This window comes from Brachycentrus maculatus, unplaced genomic scaffold (genome assembly GCF_059751285.1).
Source record: "Brachycentrus maculatus isolate JH-2025_06_01 unplaced genomic scaffold, ASM5975128v1 h1tg000222l, whole genome shotgun sequence".
Classification (NCBI taxonomy): domain Eukaryota; kingdom Metazoa; phylum Arthropoda; class Insecta; order Trichoptera; family Brachycentridae; genus Brachycentrus; species Brachycentrus maculatus.
In genome coordinates, this window is record NW_028280973.1 from 1,421,932 (window position 1) to 1,443,002 (window position 21,071).

Sequence of the window (21,071 nt, forward strand, 5' to 3'; positions counted from 1 at the left end):
TATTGACTCGCGAATCAATTGAGTCTATTCATAAAGAAAAAAAACGAAAAAATAAGTGAATTCAGTAGAATCATACATCGTGCTATTATATTAATAACAATAAATAATGTGGTACTTAATTCATTTTATACCCATTTTAATAATTCAAACTTTTCACTGTCCAGTGCCGAAATTACGAAAAAATAACGCATTTCATATTATATAACAAGACTGGTAATAATTGCGTAATAAATAAAAGTATTTATGTGCTTTAGATGTGTAAAAAGATTATACAGGTGTTTAAAATATTAGTTTTCTCTCTTGATCAACCATTTAGGCGCGTCCTGCCGGCTCTGTGTGTTCTAGGATGTCAAAACTTCGCCAGCAAAATGGTGTTCAACTCTCAAAAGCCAAAAAAAACGTGTTTACTGTTTTTCAACGCCAGTTCTTGCCTCTACGTAAGCACATCGCCATCGGCTCCAAATGTTATTCGCGTGATTCACGTCTCGTCGGCTGCAAGTGAAATAACTGGTTATTTTAGGGATTGGAGTAAAAAACTACAGGTAGGTTTGTTGGTCTATTAGGAATGATGCTACCTTTTGATGTTGGGTGTTTGTATGTCTCGTTCAGGGCAGGTAGAAGCTTGCTTCAAGCGGATAAGGCCTCACAAAAAGGTAGGAAAGTCAATCGCTTCAAGAATACCATTCTTTCGGTATGACCGCCTACTATAGTTCCTCAGTTTCTCAGCGGTTGGAGTCGAGGTGTGACGTACCGCGCGATTCTTGACAAGTTACCATAAGTGATTTACAAAAATATCAATGACAGATGACAAATAAACTTGCTGTTTTTGTTCAAAACTACTCGTGACGGTTTAATTGTCTTAAATTATCCGAGTGCATCCGTTTTGTGTGTGTTTGAGTGTAGTTTTTAGGCGGCACGTCTTGGGATATTCGATTTTGTCCTTCGGATGGGAACTTTGCAAGTTTTAAAACATTCGTAAAAAGCAGTTCGTTCGTTATTCCGTATTTTCCGGAACAGTTTTCTCAACATTTAATAAGATAATTGCATTAAAATAACTGTTTTAAAAAAGTGAATAGTGAAATTTCGTGAACCTGTTTTGTATCGAGTGAAATGTCCACTTATAACGCTTTTTTGAGCTATTAGAAGGTAAGAAATTCAATCAATATTTTAAAAAATATCCAGCTCTATTTAAACGCTTTTATTTGTTTATGTTTAAGCAATATGGTAGATGATTTTTTAAAAATATATATAATAATAAACCCTTATCCGCACCCCAATGGTGCATAGGGCACTGTGTCTTATAAACGCATTGTTATCATGATTGTTTTACACATGAAGGAAAGGTGATCAGCCCTCCGCTTCAGGTACCAGTCCATGGTAATATTGAATAAATATTACAGTGAAAAAATTACTTTTATTTATTTTTACCCCCCTTGGGAATCGAACCCGGGACCTCCAGAACGGTAACCGAGCGTGCTGACCATTACACTACGGAGGCAGACATTACATATATAGTGCATCTAAATCCGGTACTGATTAATCTCTGTTGACATATCAAGTTAATAACTATTATTTTTGACATCTCATCAAAGATGAAGAAGAATATGGAAGTCTGGGCATTTACGGGGCTGACGACCGTCATAGGCTGGTTTAAGTGATCACTTTACACACGTGTAACATTCACCAATTTTACCCATTATTGACAACCACACTACTCGAATTCTTGGAAGTTCTATATATTTGAACCAATTTAGAAACCTTGTTCTTGAATCACTAGAACTTCACTAGAGACATCTATTGGAGAGATGTCAAAAATAATATGAAAATAACTCCTGTAATTGGAGATAATCCAGATTTTGTGAACAATTATTTGGACACACTCAAAATTTCTTAAGTTGATAACTATTTATAAGATAATTTTACTTCTCATCATTTAACGATACATGCATTCGTTTATATAATTTTAAAACTTAAATAAATAAAATAAAATTAAAAAAAGTTTTGCCTGTACATCATATTGCATGTAAACGGGTGGCGCAAAATTGATCACCCTATCGGATGATATATATATATATATATATATATATATATATATATATATATATATATATATATATATATATATATATATATATATATATATATATATATAATCCAAATTCGAAACATTGTACAAGAATCACTAGAATTTTCACTAGAGACATCTATGGTGAGATGAGAAAGGCTTTTATTAAGCAGAAACTCTTTCATTTGTATGTGAGGTCCGAATCCTCGATTATGTTCACATACTCGAGAAACGCTAGAAAATATCCTTTTCATTTATTTATTTATTTTAGCTTATAATTTGGCCAGTTAATATATTAACATTAATTAATTATTTCATCAATCATCTCATAAATTTATAAACTCATAATACACAAGTAGAAATCACTCTCATTCATCCAATGTACAGTATCAAAGCCCCTGCCATAGCTTTAGAGAAAGAAAATATTTTTTACCATTTTTTTCTTTTGTATAAAAGTGTGCTAATACAGTACATCAGGGTACAAATCATTCATGCCAACCAATGAAATAAGTGTCACAATTATTTTTCTCATGGGTCTCGAATGTGTTCGATGTTTTGTGGTAAAAAGCCACCTCAGATAAATATTCGATTGTTAATAGTACCTAGCCTATAATTTAAAGTTTATTATTATTTGTATTGACCTAAATTCTGCGGTTTATTGTTTATTTATTCAATTTCTCGGCATTCAGCATCGAGATGCTATACTTTCTTTTCACTTTCTGCTTACTGCTAACTAGATGGCGCAAGGTATAGTGGAATTTCGCTATTCGCGCTCATCCATATTCGTATTACAAAATTAATTCAAAGAGTCTGAAAGAATTAAAAAATAAGCGATTTGTTTACTGTAAAGGTGGGGATTGACCGTAGCATTTCGTCGTAACGTAACATTCGCGACGAGCATCCGAAGATCGGATGCAGTACTAGTATGGGCGCTTGTTCACTACCCGGAATTCCGTGTAATTTTACCGTCTGGCACGTCAGTTAGCGTTTTAAAACGATGATTGGCTTGGATTGGCTTGTGCTTTTGTCCATCTTTCTTCGGATCGGAGCTCTTGATCGTTGCGTGAACACGTTGCGCGTAAATTCGATCACGCTAAACTGTCGTCGCTTTCATTTTTCAAAATCGTACTGCCGGACGGTGAAATCCCGTGTAGTGGACACGCGCCCTTACGTGTTACGTTACGACGAAATGGCTCCGGTCAGTCCCTACCAAAAGAAGATGTAAATTGTATATATATGATGTAAATTAAGTGTAAAAAATAGTTTGTTAGTATATTAATAGGAAAATACACCTGTTGATAGAAGGCACTTTCCTCCCAAAATTTTATTTAAAAATATTATTCATTTTTCAATTGAAAATTAATTGTGAACAAGATTATGAAGCATTCCTTTGAGGGTCTGGTAGGGATTAATCAATGTTTTCTTGAATTATTGCGCTTAGTAAATTTACCCTGTATTCGTGCGACTCATGATATATAATACGAATAGCGGAGTTTCACTCTACTCAGTAAGCAGCTGGGATGGGACCAATGGAATTTCACAAATAAATCACTTTTTTAAACAACCTCTTTGCTGATATATATTCAAAAAAATTGTAAAGCACTAAAAAAATTGTCTTAACTTTTATGGGTCATTTTTCCAACGTGTTAACTTGATGCAGTGTTATCTCAAGAAATCTTCAGTGAGTAAGAAAATAAGTTTGTGAATTAAAATTCAAAGCCACTAAACAATCAACCATATCTGCATAAATTTCTAATTATTTTTCCATATAAAAAGTGACATCATCTTGTTATTGGTGGTAAACTTTCTATTTTAATTATCTATTACATTAAATACTCACATATTTGCTTCTTAAAATTAATTTCCCATTTAGTTTGATCTATAAGTGGTTTAATTCTATTTTCAAATGTTTGAATTTGATCCGCAAAATATTGAATTAAATTTTTAAATGTTGAAATTTGATTTGAAATAGGTTGAATTCGATTTTCAAATGTTTAAATTTGATCTTCAAAAGGTCGAATTCGATTTTAAAATATTTTAATTTCATGTGCTAAATGTTGAATTCGATTTTTAAATATCTAAATTTGATCCGCAAAAGGTTGAGTTTGATTTTCGAATGTTTAAATTTGATCAGCAAAAGTTTGAATTTGATTTTCAAAAGCTTGAATTTGATTTTTCAAATGTTTGAATTTGATCCTCAAAAGATTGAATTCGATTTTCGAATGTTTGAATTTGATCTTCAAAAGCTTGAATTCGATATTCGATGTTCACATGTCCGAATTTGATTCGCAAATGGTTGAATTTGATTAGCAAAAGCTTGAATTTAATGTTCGATCATGTGGGTATGTTATATTGCATATAGTATAATGCTTTCATATTCACATAGCCCCGTCAGATTGACATTCTTGCCTGAGTAGATACAGGCGTGAATCGCTAACAAAATGTAAATATCGATCCGCCATGTGGATAGTTCCCAACCTGTTCGCATTTCGGGCTCCGAGGAGATGGCTTCACGACTCCCTGCCACTTCACACTCCCCCCCCCCCGTCGACCCCCCCCCACCTTCCCCGCCAATCATGCGCGTACTCAAGGCTCTGCTAAAACAAAATAATTATGAAAATGCTTCCAGGAGACTGGACCGGATTAGGAATTTTTTCGGCCTTTAAACGCTTGATTGGTCGGGTCGGTGTGATTCTCGGGCGAAATAGTTTACAGTATGTACTGTATAAAACACGTTATGCACAGTACTTTAAAAAAATATTATTTTAAAATTTTATTTGTCTTAAAAATCTCAAAAATTAAGTAAAAATGACCTAACTCCTAAAAATAATGACATATAAGTACTGATATGTTTTGGCAGGCCTATTCTTAAATATTGTTTATTTTCACGTAAAGTGCCTTAAGTTCACTATATAATATGAGTGTTTGAATTTTTCTTCTTAAACTTTGTCCGCACCAAATGGTGCATAGGGCACTGCATTGTATAGACGCAGTGTTATGTTGATCATTCATTTCCTAAAGGCAAAGTGATCAGTTCTGCGCTTATATGTGTTTTATATTATTACCTATCCGAGTATACAGGTAATAATATAAAACAAATTTATATAAAAAAAATTAAAATTATGCCAGGCCGCCTCCGTTGTGTAGTGGTAATTGCGTTTGACAGCCGTGATGAAGGTCCCGGGTTCGATTCCCAGGGAGGCTTAAAATAAATATCAACGATTTTCACATATTTTGTGTCAAAAATATTTTTGTATATAAGTATATACACATATAGAGGTTGATAGGGTATAGGTGACAAATAAATATTTTTTTGCTCGTTAGTTTTACTTTTCACCTGTAGATGAAAACGTCTGTTTGTTTTCGAAACTAGTCGTGTGTAATGAAATAAAACTCATTAAGTGGTATTATGCATGTGTTTAATTAAATAAATCAACATGTCATTCCACAAAGTTTTCGACCATTGGTTTAGGAGAAGAAAATATGTATTTTTCGCTTTTATTGCGGAATGATGACGATGATAAAATTCAAGTCTCTCTTGTTTGGCATCCTAATAATAATTTGTAACGTTACAATTCAACTCTGCCATGGTGCAGTACTTAGCATGATTTACCTCCACGGTCATAATGTATTGTTAAAAAGTATTAGCGAGTTTTTTGCCGAACATAATTTTCAGACTATACTTGTTACTTATCTAATTTTGTTGAAATACACACAGTTTGCCATCGCGAAAACGTGAAAATGGACTTGCATATAAATTATTATATCAATAATGCACTTTTTTGCGTTTGAACAGAGTAGAGAGTGAAGCGTATGGTTTCTAGAACTGTCGGCAAATGGTTGCATATTTAAAAATTATATATGTATATATATATATATATATATATATATATATATATATATATATATATATATATATATATATATATATAAATATATATATTTGTATAAATACATATATAAATTATTCCCATATTAAAATTGCACCAACTCAAGTCGGCAAATAAATTAATTGCAATTAGCAATCAAGTCAGCACTACGCCAATACGATGCAGTGCCCTATGCACCATTTAGGTGCAGACTGGAGTCTAAGAAAAAACAAAAATCAATATTTTAAACAAGTAAAAAAAGTGGAATGTGGGTATGTTGGTGACAGCAAATTAGCCGCAATCGTGTGAATACCCGCATCGTCTGGCAAGCGGATTCTAGATTTGTCTCTTAGAGATACCTAGTAATATTTATTTGCAATAAACCAAAGTTAAATTACTGGTTAAAGTACTGTTATTACTGCTCATTTCCACTGCGTTAGTACCTACCACCACCATACACACCATAGAGAATGGAATATGTCACTTCCTAACTATACCTAGAGCAATAATAATAACAAAATTTCAGGCTAATGCATAATTCCTTGTTTTATATGTTCATCCTTGTTTAGATAAGTACTTTTCAAACTACAATAATAATATACTTAAAAACATATTATTCTATCATTTTATTTTATCATAAAGTATACATTACTCACTCCTTTCAAGAACGTCATAAATAAAAAAACTTGATCTTTCAGGAGAACGTTTTTTAAGTTTAAAAATATAATACAATGTATTAAAAATAAATATTAAGCCACTTATTGAATTTTTTACTGTGCAACAGATGTTTTTAGTTTTAACCTGAAGGTTTTTTCTCCATTTGAAAAATATTTAGTAAATTTGAAAAAAATATTTAAACAATACCCTTTCTTAAAAATGCAAAAACAACACTTTCTACCCCGTAGCGGGTAAATATTAAGTTTAAAATATGCCTCTTTTGCTGGGATATAGTACATTTTCTGGGCATTCCGAAAACATACACAACTGAAAATTGTCGATTTTTGATTTATGGCGTTCTTGAAAGGAGTGAGCGACATGTAACGGCCGTTAATAATGAAAAAAAAGAAAATTAATAAAATATTAAAAAAAAATCTTACCTGTCTAAATAAAATAAATAAAAAATATTTTTTTTAAATACTTTTATGTTGGATTCCCGATTTAAAAAAAAACTCAGGACAGATTGACTGTGTTTTTTTGACAACCCTGAGCATTGAGGCACACTATTTTAAATTCAGAGTTAACTACCTGACTTTGGGATATTTTTATGGAGTTTTTATTACTTTATTTGAATCAAATGTTCAATAGTTTACGTGTGTGTTTGATTTGAAGTCGTGCAACGTTGGAGAACGTGATCTCATCGCCATCACAGAAGGTCGTGTACTCGCAGATACACATTCAGTTATCCCATATACTAATATCAAGTGTGTAGTTCGATTCCCTTTACAACCATCCATGGTCAGACTTGTACTCATATATTACCAGTAAGGTTGAATAATATAATGTGTTGTATATATAAGCGAAGGCTTGCCGGTGACTGTGTATGGTGTATGAATGACCCATCGCCAATGTAAAAAATATTGAATAGGAATGTAATAATAATAATAAAACCCTTATCCGCACCCCAATGGTGCATAGGGCACTGCGTCATATAAACGCAGTGTTATCTTGATCGTTTACACATGAACAATAGTCACTGGCAAGCAGAGGAAGACCGAGAAAAACATGGCACGATCAGGTATGCCAAATACTTGAAAGTGGTCGGGTTAGGAGTCGTAACAATCGGCGTGTACGTATGAGGAGATGCATGAACGTGGAAGAGGCGAAGAATGTTTGCAAGGACAGAGTGGTGTGGCGTTCTATTCTCTCTGCCTACCCCTGCGGGGAAGCGGCGTGATGGTTAGTTAGTTAGTTAGTTAGTTTACACATGAAAGAAAGGTGATCAGCCCTCCGCTTCAGGTACCAGTCCAGGGTAATATTGAATAAATTTGAAAGTGAAAAAGACACTTATATTTATTTTACCCCCCTTGGGAATCGGACCCGGGACCTCCAGAACGGTAGCCGAGCGTGCTGACCATTACACTGCGGAGGCGGACAAAAAGAATAGGAATGTAACGAAGGGAATCTTCCATGGACACGAATTTAATATCCTCAATATTATTAATATTCAAAGCATTTACTTCGTATTATTTATATTTGAAGCACTTACTTTGTGATTTTCCATTTTATAATTAAAATTTAACTTTGTTTTAAAATCACTATAAATACAAGACTGATTAATACTGATCGATGAAGAAGCGGTTAGCTTCGAAACCGGTAGACGTTATAATTAAGTTATAATAAAATGATTAAGGAAACACTTGTTTTTATACCACTTGAGTTTCTTAATGACTCGGATAGTTTCGGAAGCTGAACTTCCATCGTCAGGTCTGAATAATAACTAAAATATAAAATAAATAAAAAACGTTCTATAAATAAGGAGAGGGGTAAGTTAGGGGAAGGGGGTTAGTCAAGGAGCCGGAGTTTGAAAATAAAGGAAAAATGGAAAGCAAAGGTGAAGAATTTTAAAACAATATATTATTTAATAACTTTTATTAGAATTCAGGTTAATAATAATAAAAATAAGACTATTCTAATATTAAGAATAATAAAAATCACTGAATATATAGTAATTTATAGTTGATAACAATTGTGTCACGCGAAGGTCATTGATTAAGATACAAAACTGAAAAATACTTATGTAATTTTTACAAAAAATTAATAATATTAGTATAAAACCATTCACCGAGTGGTTTTATACTAATATTATTAACATTTTTGTAAAAAAAAATAAGTAAAAATGACTAACCACAAAGTAAATGCTTTAAATATTAATAATATTGAGAATATAAAAAATACTTTCTTTATACATTCTCAACTTTTCAAAACTGCATGGTTTATCATTCACTGAGTTTTGCCTGTGCGGGAATGATATCACCTTTCATAGTTAAGGATCATCTTCAAAAAATAATGTACCCAAAACCAGTTTTCATTTTAATGAAATAAATTAAAATTTCTCGTCTTCATCTTGTCCGCGAAAAGTTGATCTCGCGAGAACACCAAAAATATGTAGGCTCCAGAGGTTTCACTAAAATCATAACTGGTTATATTCTGCATAACATAGCAGGCAGAAGAGAGTAGAGAGTTGGCAGAAATAATATGTTATTATTATTTTTATCAATATGTAGGTAGGTACCTACTTGCAAAAATTTAATTTGCATATTCGCAAAATATAACTGGATATTTTTTATTCGAGTGGTGGACGAATGGTGTGATTCTCAAAGCCTATTCAAAAGTAATAAAAAAATAAAATAGGTATATATAACTCTAAAAAAATTAACTAATTAAAAAAAAGAGTAGTTTGGTGGTCAATCATAGGTAGAATTGGTGAACGTTACACATGTGTATCACTTAAACCAGCCTATGACGGTAGTAAGCCACGTAAATGCCCAGACTTCCATATTCTTCTTCATCTCTCAGATGTCAAAAAATAATACAAAATAACTTCTATCATTGGAGATAATCCAGATTTGTGAACCAGTATTTGGAACAACTCAAAATATTGTAAATAAATTAACTGGTCAAATTATAAGCAAAAATAATAAAAGGAAAATGTTATCATTTGGCGTTTCTCATGTATGTGATTATAATTCAGGATTCGGACCTCACATACTAATGAAAGAGTTTCTGCTCAACAAAAAAGGTTCTTATATCTCACCATAGATGACTCTAGTGAAGTTCTAATGATTCAAGAACAACGTTTCGAAATTGGATCATATATATAGAATTTCCATGAATTTGAGTAGTGTAGTTGTAAATCATGGGTAGAATTGGTGAATGTTAAACGTGTGTAAAGTGATCACTTAAACCAACCTATGACGGTTGTAAGCCTGCATAAATTCCCAGACATTTATATTCTTCTTCATTTATATTGAGATGTAAAAAAATAATATAAAAACATTGTTTACTCTGGTAATATAACACTGTCCCTATCATTCATCGTTCATGAACGATGAATGATATGGAGAGTGTTATACAATAATATGTTGTGATTCAGAATAGCACCCAAAGTAATTTGTTTTTAGTCGTTCTCATGTGCTATTAATCAGGACGTAATCAATATCATTTGTATTAATATAATACTGTTATCTTTGTCGAGTCGCTTTGCTCTAACCGATTTCCTTTGGCGATATTATAGTGTATGCTTCATTAAAAATTAAATTGTTAATGCATGTAATAAGATAAATAATGATTTGTGTCTGGAAATCGTTTAATATTAACTCTAGATCACCAGTCACATCAATAAAAAAACAGAGTACTGTCCATTTAAGGTCCAGCATTCGATAAATCGCCTCTTAATTTTCTTTAAACCCCGGTAAGATTTGACGAAATTGTTTTTTTTTATACACATTTTTGAATTGAAAAAAAAAGCTTTATTTAAAATTAATATATGGTTTGAAAAAAAGACCTATTGAAAGTTTAATAAAATATATAAAAATGTTTTTCCAATATACGTATTTTTTTAAAATCCAAAATCATAAATCATATGTTGAAAAAAAATGGACGTGAAATGGCGTCTTACTGAATTCTATTATTGCGATTAAGGCCTTGACTATCGTTTTAAGCGTTTCACTTATGGACGATAATTGGTGGGTCGTTATTTTTACGAGGGTTTACTAGTTTAGGGTTAATATCTATGGGAGTTTAACCCTTTCGTTGCTAGAAATTTTCCAGTCATACAAAGGTTTGTGTGAATAATTCATGTATATTTTGACAATAAAATATAAACGGCAATATAGACAATATATATAGTGAATGTGAAATTAATATGGAAATGCATAATTTTTATAAATTTTCATTTTATGTTTTACTTGGTACATAACACTATTTCTTTAAATCTATTGTGACACGTGTTTTTATGCATTACTTATCATTTGCGCATACGGTGTTTGAAAATGATGCAAAATACATCGGAACAATTAATTTTAAGAAATAATAGTATTTAAGAAGTAATAAAATAAATAAATAATAAAACCCTTATCCGCACCCCAATGGTGCATAGGGCACTGCGTCATATAAACGCAGTGTTATCTTGATCGTTTACACATGAAGGAAAGGCGATCAGCCCTCCGCTTCAAGTACCAGTCCAGGGTAATATTGAATAAATATGACAGTGAAAAAATCACTTATATTTATTTTACCCCCTTTGGGAATCGAACCCGGGACCTCCAGAACGGTAGCCGAGCGTGATGAGCATTACACTACGGAGGCGGACGAGAAGAAGCAAAAAGAAGAAGCAAAAATTAAATTAACAATGGATAGATATTGCCACAAAATGACTGTCGAATCAATTAATAAGGTTTTTTAGCCCATTTAAAAAATGTATGCTAAGTTTATCCCGGAATTAAGCCAAAAACACTCCTGGTTATAAAGTAACAAAGGGTTAAAACAGTCGAACTCGTGACAGTCAGTTCGATGTCATATCATGACCGAATAATGAGCGCATTTTATAATCAATCGATGCCTCGACGCTACCGTTCGTCGACGGGCAACATGGCGATCCGCTACTTCCGGGAACCGGCGCCATCACTTCCGGAAACGTCGTATACACCTACCACATCATAAAAATTGCAAATATACGGAAGAAGACACCAAGCGATCCATTTTTAGCATATTCATACGGAATTTTTATTTCTAATTGCGAAAACTGAGGATGTTGGCTTTTGTCCGTTAGGCAATATCGAATTGAATTATTTAAGGAAATGAGCAATTGATTTCCTGTTTTTAATATAAATATTTTAAACAATATAATTATTATAATAATGATCGTAAAAAATCTGTTTCTCTTGTAAAAATAACAATGTAAATTTATGCTGAAAAAACGTGGTATTACGTTTTTGTTTCTGAAAGTATGACGCTTTCATTATCATTAAACTTATTAGCATAATCGGAATGTGTTTTCAAGGTCGTCTTGTTTTGCTTAAATTCATTGTTTTATACAATATTTTAAATTTAAATAAAAAACCTTTTTGAACGTAGGATGTTATATAAGAATGCAAGGCTGAGGTAAGCATTATCGATAAAATTAAGAAAGATGTGTTGAGATGGTTTGGGCATGTGAATCGAATGAGTGAATAAAGAACAGTAAAACGAATTTATGACGTGGATGTGGTTGGTAATAGAAGCAGAGGAATTCCGAGGAAAACTTGTCACGATCAATATTTCAAATACTTAAGTGTGGTTATCTCAGGAGTCTGAATAATCGGTGGTTACGTATGACTAAATTCATGAATATGGAAGAGGCGAATATTTTTTCAATGATATGAATGAAAGTGGTGTGGCGTTCAACACACATTAAAAAAATAAAATGAAATATAAAAAGCGAAGTTGGTTAATCATTCTTAAAATCGGCGTTTAACCCTCAGTTAGTCTCCATTCGTTCGTCGTAATGACTGTAATGAGGTATTTTCGACCTAACTGAACCATTTGAATATTCTCTTTTAATGCATTAAATATATAGAGCATTAACATCGCAACTTTATATCGATTGTAAATTTTAGGTTAAGTAAGCTATACGATTACTCTTATTTTTATAATACTTTTTTTTTAATTCGTCATAATTTTTTTATTCGGAAAAAACGATGATTCTTGTATTTATTTAACCTTTAAGTGTAATTTATTTACTTGAAAAAATTCAATGACAAGGTTCATTTTATGTCGACGAGCATTTTAAACAAATCGCTCATATTTCCGCACTGCAGTACCATAAAAACACATTCCATTGCAAAAATAATGAGACGTAATTATAAATCTATATTACAAATATGTATAACATCTACATACGAGTAGATCATATTTATACGACTTCATTAATTGATTCGGCAGTCACCTTTTTACTCGGTTAATACCACTATTCCTTAAAATCTATTGTGACACGTGTTTCGATGTATTTCGCAAAATTTTCTAACACCGTATGTGAAGCTGAATCTGAATTTGAGAGTTGTGCCTTTGGGACGTTGAAGGATGAAGATTAGGTAGGAGCTGTTTCTTTTTTTTTACCAGTGTAAGGTATTGGTAAATACCAATATTAATTGTGGTTTCTTGAATGTTTTTCGCACATACTTTGTGACACATTTTATAAACTTTATGGTGTACGGAGTACGTGGAAGTTTTTGGTATCGTAAGGGAAGGGTAATTATCTATAACCTAACTATATATAAGTATTTCAATGTTTTTGAATTAGTACATAAACCCTGATGATGACAAGGTTCTTGTTGAAACCGGTTGGTAAAAGTGTACCACTAAAAAGTGGTTAAAACAAAGTTGTTTTATTTTATAAAATTAATTGTGTTATTTACCAAGTAGTGCCTCCGCCTCCGTAGTGTAATGGTCAGCACGCTCGGCTACCGTTCTGGAGGTCCCGGGTTCGATTCCCAAGGGGGGTAAAATAAATATAAGTGCACTGTAATATTTGTTCAAAATTACCATGGACTGGTACCTGAAGCGGAGGGCTGATCACCTTTCCTTCATGTATCAACGATCAAGATAACACTGCGTTTATATGACACAGTGCCCTATGCACCATTGGGGTGCGGATAAGGGTTTTATTATTATTATTAATTGTGTTATTTACCAAGTAAAACTTTTATAAAAAATAAATACATTTTACCACAAAGTGACTGCAAAATCAATTGATGAAAAAATAAACATAAATAAGTGGTCACATTTTGGCATTTTAGAAATTTTTGCTTTAAAATTCAACAATCACTCAAATCTTTATTCATGTGAAGATTGCTTTACTGCGCTTATGCCTTTTTCTTTCCACCGTCGATATTAAATAAAGATTGTATTACGATGCATACCACACACGGTCATATAAATACGTCCATGGGATTTTGCTTGTAATTAAACCATACCTCAGTTCTAACAAAGCAATTACCCGTGGTTAATGGCTGCAATTTAAAACAGATCAAACGAAAATATGTTGAATGGGTTTTCTCGGCGAACTATTTAGCGTAGGTACTAACGACTAACGAATGATGTAGTAAAAAGAAAAAGAAAAAATAAGATATCGTTCACTCCTTTCAAGAACGTCATAAATCAAAAAACTTGATTTTTCAGGAGAACGTTTTTAAAGATTAAAAATATAACACAATATATTAAAAATAAATATCAGGCCACTTATTGACTTTTTACTGTGCAACAGATCCTTTTAGGTAAAACCTGATGGTTTTTTCTCCATTTGAAAAATATTTAGTATATTTAAAAATATGATTAAACAATGCCTTTTCTTCAAAATTCAAAAACAACATTTTCTGTCGTGTAGCGGGTAAATATTAAGTTAAAAATATGCCTCTTTTGCTGGAATATAGTACATTTTTTGGGCATTCCGAAAACATGCACAACTGAAAATTGTCGATTTTTGATTTATGACGTTGTTGAAAGGAGTGAGCGATATGTTACTTACAAATTATATGTACGGCAACCTCAAAGATCAAAAGAAAATTGTATTTAAGACAAATTTTTCAAAGACGAAATAATTATTTTTTTTAGAGATATAAACTTACAAACTAGATACCGAGAAATCAGTCGTTGTAAATCGTTTAAATATAAAAATTAAATACTTGTATAATACCACTTTTGAGTTTATTAATGTAAACATGACTAGTTACGAGAACTACAGATGTTCTCAACTTGGTTCTATGTTTGTATTTTCATCTGTTGTTGAGAATACCTGTAGATCTCAAAACTAGTTGGGTTTACATTAATAAACTCAAAAAGTGGTATTATACAAGTGTTTTATTTTAACATTCAAATCATAATGTTATTCCACAAAGTGAATGCAAAATTAGTAAATAATATCTATAATGTGGTAGTGTAATGTGTACTGCCGTGGAGATTCGTCTTATAGGGGTTATTTTTGGGTGTTTTTTTTTATATATTCGTCTTACTTTCAACTTACATTCAGCTTGCATTCAACTTACGCTGAACTGTAATTCAACTTACTTTCAGTTCAAATTAAACTCACATTCAACTAACGTTCAACGTACATTCAACTTATATTTAACCTGCGTTAAACTTACATTCAACTTGCATTCAACTTGCATTCAACTTGCATTCAACTTGCATTCAACTCGCATTCAACTTATATTCAACTTTCATTCAACTTACATTAAACCTCGTTCAACTTACATTCAACTTGCATTTCTTATTTAACTTACAGACTCACTTATTCAAGCATTATATGGCATTTTGTAGATGCGACGTTATTCGCAGGGTCTCGGAAGTACACACAATGGTGGTCTTATTAAACACCACTTAATGTAATGTTGCCGAAATAATGAAATGTACAAGAAAAGGCATTGTTTCGCTGTTCTAAAAAATATATTAAGAAGTTTACGCAAAATTTGGCAACGCTTAAGAAAGCAAAGTGTAATAATTGGGAATTTTATGAAATTATCTTTAATTATTATGTGTTGTGTTAGTAACCATTTTATTCTTTTACAGAGAAATCACTTTGTTTAATAAGGATATTGTGGTATCCAATTCGTTGTTTGTATTTATTTATAAGCAGTCGAATATAAATATATTATTTTTTGACATCTCATTAAAGATTAAGAAGAATATGGATGTCTGGGCATTTACGGGGCTGACGACCGTCATAGGCTGGTTTAAGTGATCACTTAGTATAAGATCAGTAATACGTGTAACATTACCAATTCTACCCATTATTGACAACCACACTAATTGAATTCTTGGAAGTTCTATATATATATGAATTAATTTTGAAACGTTGTTCTTTAATCATTAGAACTTCACAGGAGACATCTATTGGTGAGATGTAAGAAGCTTTTTTACAAAAAAATAATATAATAAATAACTCCAATAATTAGAGATAATCCAGCTTAAAACACCGTTTTTGTATTGAAAAGTTTTTCATCGAAATAAATATATGGTTTTGAAAAGAAAAAGTTATCGAAAGGCAAGCAGTTAAAAATGATAAAAAATAGTTTTTCCATACTCATTCTAAAAAAAAATCCAATATACTCGTAAATTTAAAAAAAAATGTGTGCAGGCAACACGTGTAGCTTCTTGCGCAGCCGGCCACGTACTGGATTGAAAGTTTGAGTTCATCAAAAGTTCAGCCTTTAATTTTTAGATAATTTTTGCCTAGTGCCAAATAATTTTGTGGGTTTTTAAATTTCATATTAATATCAAGGTAGAAAGTGAATAAATTAAAGTCCAGGTGTAATCATTTTATTGTAAAACCTTTATACTGTAAATTGTTATTGTATAATGTATGTAATGTATAAAATCTTTAAAAAAAAAAAATAAAAAATGTATTAACATGTAAGAATTTCGGCTCAACACAGGCCATGCCTAAAGAGCTGTAATACATATAGTAAAAAAAATGTATGTATCTATGAAATGAAATAAAAAATATTTAATTTAATATGGTTACGATTTTAAGCTATGACAGTATGTGCCTACCAAAAAAAAGTCTGTTTGAAATATCCATTTTACTCGAAAAATAAGATTGTAATGCATTTATATAACGTTGATTTATTCATATATGCATACATATATTATGATTCATTGCATAATGCACACTGGCTTACTCGTAACTGTAAAGTTATACGCAAGTATAAATCAATTACGTTTTCATATTATACTGACAAAAAAACGTTATGTACCTCCGTGCATTCAAATCTACTGATTAATCGTACATAGAAATCCGTATGTGCGAATAATGACGTAACACATCGCTTGCTTATGTTATTTATTGATTAAGATTGTCAATACAACTATGCACAAGCTTACTGTCCCTGGAATGCTGAAGTGCCCGAAGCCAGGTTTAAATAACTTAACACCAAAGTCATAAATTATGCATAATTTTGAGTTTTTTTGAAAAATAAATTTACTATTAATGAGATTTGACAGATACTACTAGGCAGGGCTTTTTTCAAACAAAAAAGTTCCTGGAACTCTCGTATAAACTCCCGGAAAATATCCCGGAATTCAAAATTAAAATACATATTCAAATATCATTTGAATATTCATTACAATATCATATTTTAACATTTTGAAGAATTATATAAATATAGATGTTATTAAGAAAACGCAAACATTGTTTCGACTAATTGGTTTTTAAAATGAAAAAATATCTATAATTATCCGTGAAAAAAGGTGTGGGAACGCCGTTTCGCTGCGTTACATGGAAAAAATGCCCTGCTACTAGTTTAGTCACAACATTTTGAGTGTGTCCAAATACTTGCTCCCAAAATCTGGATTATCTCCAATTACAGGAGTTATTTTCATTTTATTTTTCTGCTCAGTAAAAAGCTTCGTTTCATCTCACCAATAGATGTCTCTAGTGAAGTTCTAGTGATTCAATAACAATGTTGCAATATTGGTTCATATATATATATATAGAACTCCCAAGAATTTGAGTAGTGTGGTTGTCAATATTAAGTAGAATTAGTGAATGTTACACGTGTGTCAAGTGATCACTTAAATCAGCCTATGACGGTCGTCAGCCCCGTAAATGCCCAGACTTCCATATTCTTCTTCATCTTTGATGAGATGTCAAAAAATAATAGGAGTTTAGTCCATTCAATTTTCTCTATACCGCTGAAATATTATTATTTTATTTGAAAATTTAACAGAATTCTTACATAAATTTATTTACGTTAACTAGTAACACAAAACACGTATTTGTACCATTCCAGTTACAAAAGTTCACATTTGTAATTTAATATAATTACCTGAAAGAGGGACGGAAGGGAGGAAAAGGGGAAAAGGGAAAGATCAAAGCTCAATCCCAAGACAAATTATGTGAAAATAGAGATCCACCACAATATGGTTATTGACTAGCTTTGTCAGCGATCTCAGTGCTGACAATGTCGAGTAGAACATCCTTCAACCTTCGTCCTTCAAAGGGGGAAGGGGAAATGATGAAAAATCAAGTAAAAAAAAAAGTACGAAACAAGGGACACACCGCTATATCAACGTCGACTTACAATGTAAGTGATCTCAGCGCTAATAATGAAAGTTGAATACATCACAATCCCATATTCATCGTTGATCAATTTTGATGACCGATGAATATAGAATCTTGTTAAAATTTTGTTTCAACATGCACCATAAAAGCGGCAGAAAGGAGAATAATTGACGCAAATGCGGTGTTGGAGACATATCGCTACTCCTTTCAACAACGTCATACATCAAAAATCATCAATTTTCAGTTGTGCATGTTTTCGGAATGCCCAGAAAATGTACTATATCCCAGCAAAAGCGGCATATTTTTAACATAAAATTTAGTCGCTACGGGGCAGAAAGTGTTGTTTTTGCATTTTGAAGAAACGGTATTATTTAATTATTTTTTAAATATTTTCAAATGGAGAAAAAACCTTTAGGTTTTACCTAAAAAGATATGTTGCACAGTAAAAACTTCAATAAAATGCTTGATATTTATTTTTAATACATTTTATTTTATTCTTAAACTTTAAAAACGATCTCCTGAAAAATCAAGTTTTTTGATATTTGACTTTGTTGAAAGGAGTGAGCGATATGCTCCGAATCCTATGGACAGCTAGATGCACCAACGAGTCCATTCGTCAGGAGTTGCACTTGGATGGCTTGACTCTGGCCAATGTCTGTACCCGACATTAATAATCCATTTTGATAATATCATTTTCTATATCATCCTTATTTGAAATGCTCTCTAAAGGGCTATGCGATTTTATCAATATTCTTTCGATAAAAAAAATATTGACTGCGAAATTACGAAAACAAAATGCGAAATTACCTCCAAGTACACGCCCATTAAATCATAATAATAATAATAATAATAATAACGTATAAGTATGTAACGCAAGAATCCGCGGAAAATAATTATATTTGATGTTGTAAGCAACACACCGACGTGAAAGTGTGGTACATACGTAGGCTTATGTAACAAGCCGTATAACTAGTTGGTCAGGTACTGCATAACTACGCTATTTTATACAATAATACTACGCTGGATTCCATCGAGATGTACCGGAACAAGGTTCTGCTGGGGCAGGGAGGGAGAATGTACGGCCTGCGAGCCATCTGTGGCCCGCCATACATTCCTTTACTGCCCTACACTCTAAATTGACTGTGCACGACTGTAAACTATAAATTGAATATGGTTTATTCGAAAAACTCGCATCTATACTCCTATCTTTATATTTTTATTCGTAATCCCATGTAAATGGTTATTTCACATGACAAAAACATATTATTTTTTGACATGTCAACATAGATGAAGAAGAATATGGAAGTCTGAGCATTTACGCGGTTTACGACCGTCATATGCTATATTAACTACTTCTTTCTATGATAGAAAGACGAAGTTTATAGAAGACAGTATTTTATATTGTCCGCCTCCGTAATGTAATTGTTACCGCGTTTGGTTACCACTATGGAAGTTCCGAGCTCGATTCCCATGAGGGTCAAAATAAATTTACACTATGGTTTTTATACTGAGGTGTTTTTCACTCTGATATTTATTTCATATAACCCTGAACTGGTACCTAAAGCGTAAGACGACCTTTATTACACAATAGGTTGAACCGTTTTGTACCAACAAAGTCTAAAATAGGTTTTAACAGGTTTTAAAACATTGAACAAATTTAAGGTTTTAATCAGTTGAAAACTGTTTTAGTTTTAAAGCCTTTTTACACCTGTATTTGTGACTCTGAATTCTTGATGATTCCACTGAACCAAGGTCGTTGGATTTCCAGCACTATTTATGAAAAATACCGTTGGTAAAATTGTAATATTATTACGTATTTCTAAACTCCTTGTAGTTTTTATAGTGTTGGATAACAACTTTAATCATCTACTCTCGGTGGAATAGTGGTTAGCGTGCTCGATTTTGAATTATGCGGTCTGAGGTTTAATATCACACTTATTGCATAAACTTGTTTTATTTTGATGCCCTTTTCCACGATTGAAGTGGTTTTTAGTTGGTGTGTTTCCCATACAAAAAAATTATCGTAATCCATTTAAGTACCCAAGTACTAATTCAGTAAGTTTTATTTTTCACAACATTTTGAGTGTCTTCAAATTGTTCTCCGTCTTATTCCTCATTGCTGAGGGTTGTGACCCTTGCAGAAGCAATGACTCTTCTCCAGTTATCCCTTGACTGCGCTGCACGTAGCGCTCCAACCATTGAGGTGCCTGCTGCTGCCTTAATTTGATCGGTCCATCGTGTGGGGATCTTCCTCTCCCTCTTTTTCCCTCCAGGCTACCGATCACAACTAGTCGTTCCAGGCTATCCTCGTTGCCACGCGCAACTTGTCCAAAGAACTGGAGAATCCGTCGGGTACAGATATTGGCCAGAGTCAAGCCATCCAAGCGTAGTTCCTGGCGAAGGGACTCATTGGTGCGTCTAGCTGTCCATGGCCTTGTCCATGTCTTCAAATACTTGTTCACAAATCTGGGTTTCTCCACTAAGAAGTTATTTTTATTTTTTTTACTCTCAGCATACATACATGAAGAAAAAAATGGAAGTCTGACATCAAATTAAGGGGTTTCTTCTCAATAAAAGTTTTCTGCTAAAAAAATCATGTGTAGAATGGTGAATGTTTCTCGTTTGTAAATTGATCACTTGGAAGGATCATTGGATACACCATGAACCCCGTAAATACCCAGACTTCCATATTCTTCATTAGCCTTCTGTCTCCTGTCCTCGATTGCTGGATATAGGCGTCTTCAGTATCCTTCCATTTTTTTCTATCGGTTGCTGCTTCCAGTCAGTTTGTGGCCCCCACAGCGGCTATGTCATCGAACCATCTTTTTGAGGTCTTCAGACGCCTCTTTTATTCTCCCAGTCTCTAATTTCTGAATCTTTTTAAATCTGAAAATTTTAGGAGCCCATCTTCATTCATTAACTGGAGGGTTTGCGCAGAAACTTGCGCAGAAAGCAAAAATCAATAAAAGTTAAACGAATTTATAGAGCTTGTGTAATGTCGAAACCTAACTATTAATAAAATAATATAGAAAAAACCTATCCAACAAAATTATTGTTTTCAAAATTTAAGGTCCCAAAAGTAGAAACTATTTTCCAAAAC

General features: G+C 32.5%; 1 protein-coding gene across 2 annotated transcripts in view; it reads left to right on the plus strand.

The window, feature by feature from the left end:
* The first annotated feature begins 716 nt into the window (after positions 1 to 716).
* nahoda (DOMON-like domain-containing protein nahoda) overlaps positions 717 to 21,071 on the plus strand; it is a 120,215-nt gene continuing 99,860 nt past the window's right edge. For both annotated transcript variants that reach the window (XM_088264272.1, XM_088264273.1), the window contains exon 1: positions 717 to 1,146. The gene's annotated coding sequence lies outside the window, so the exon portion shown is untranslated. The remainder of the gene's footprint in view (positions 1,147 to 21,071) is intronic.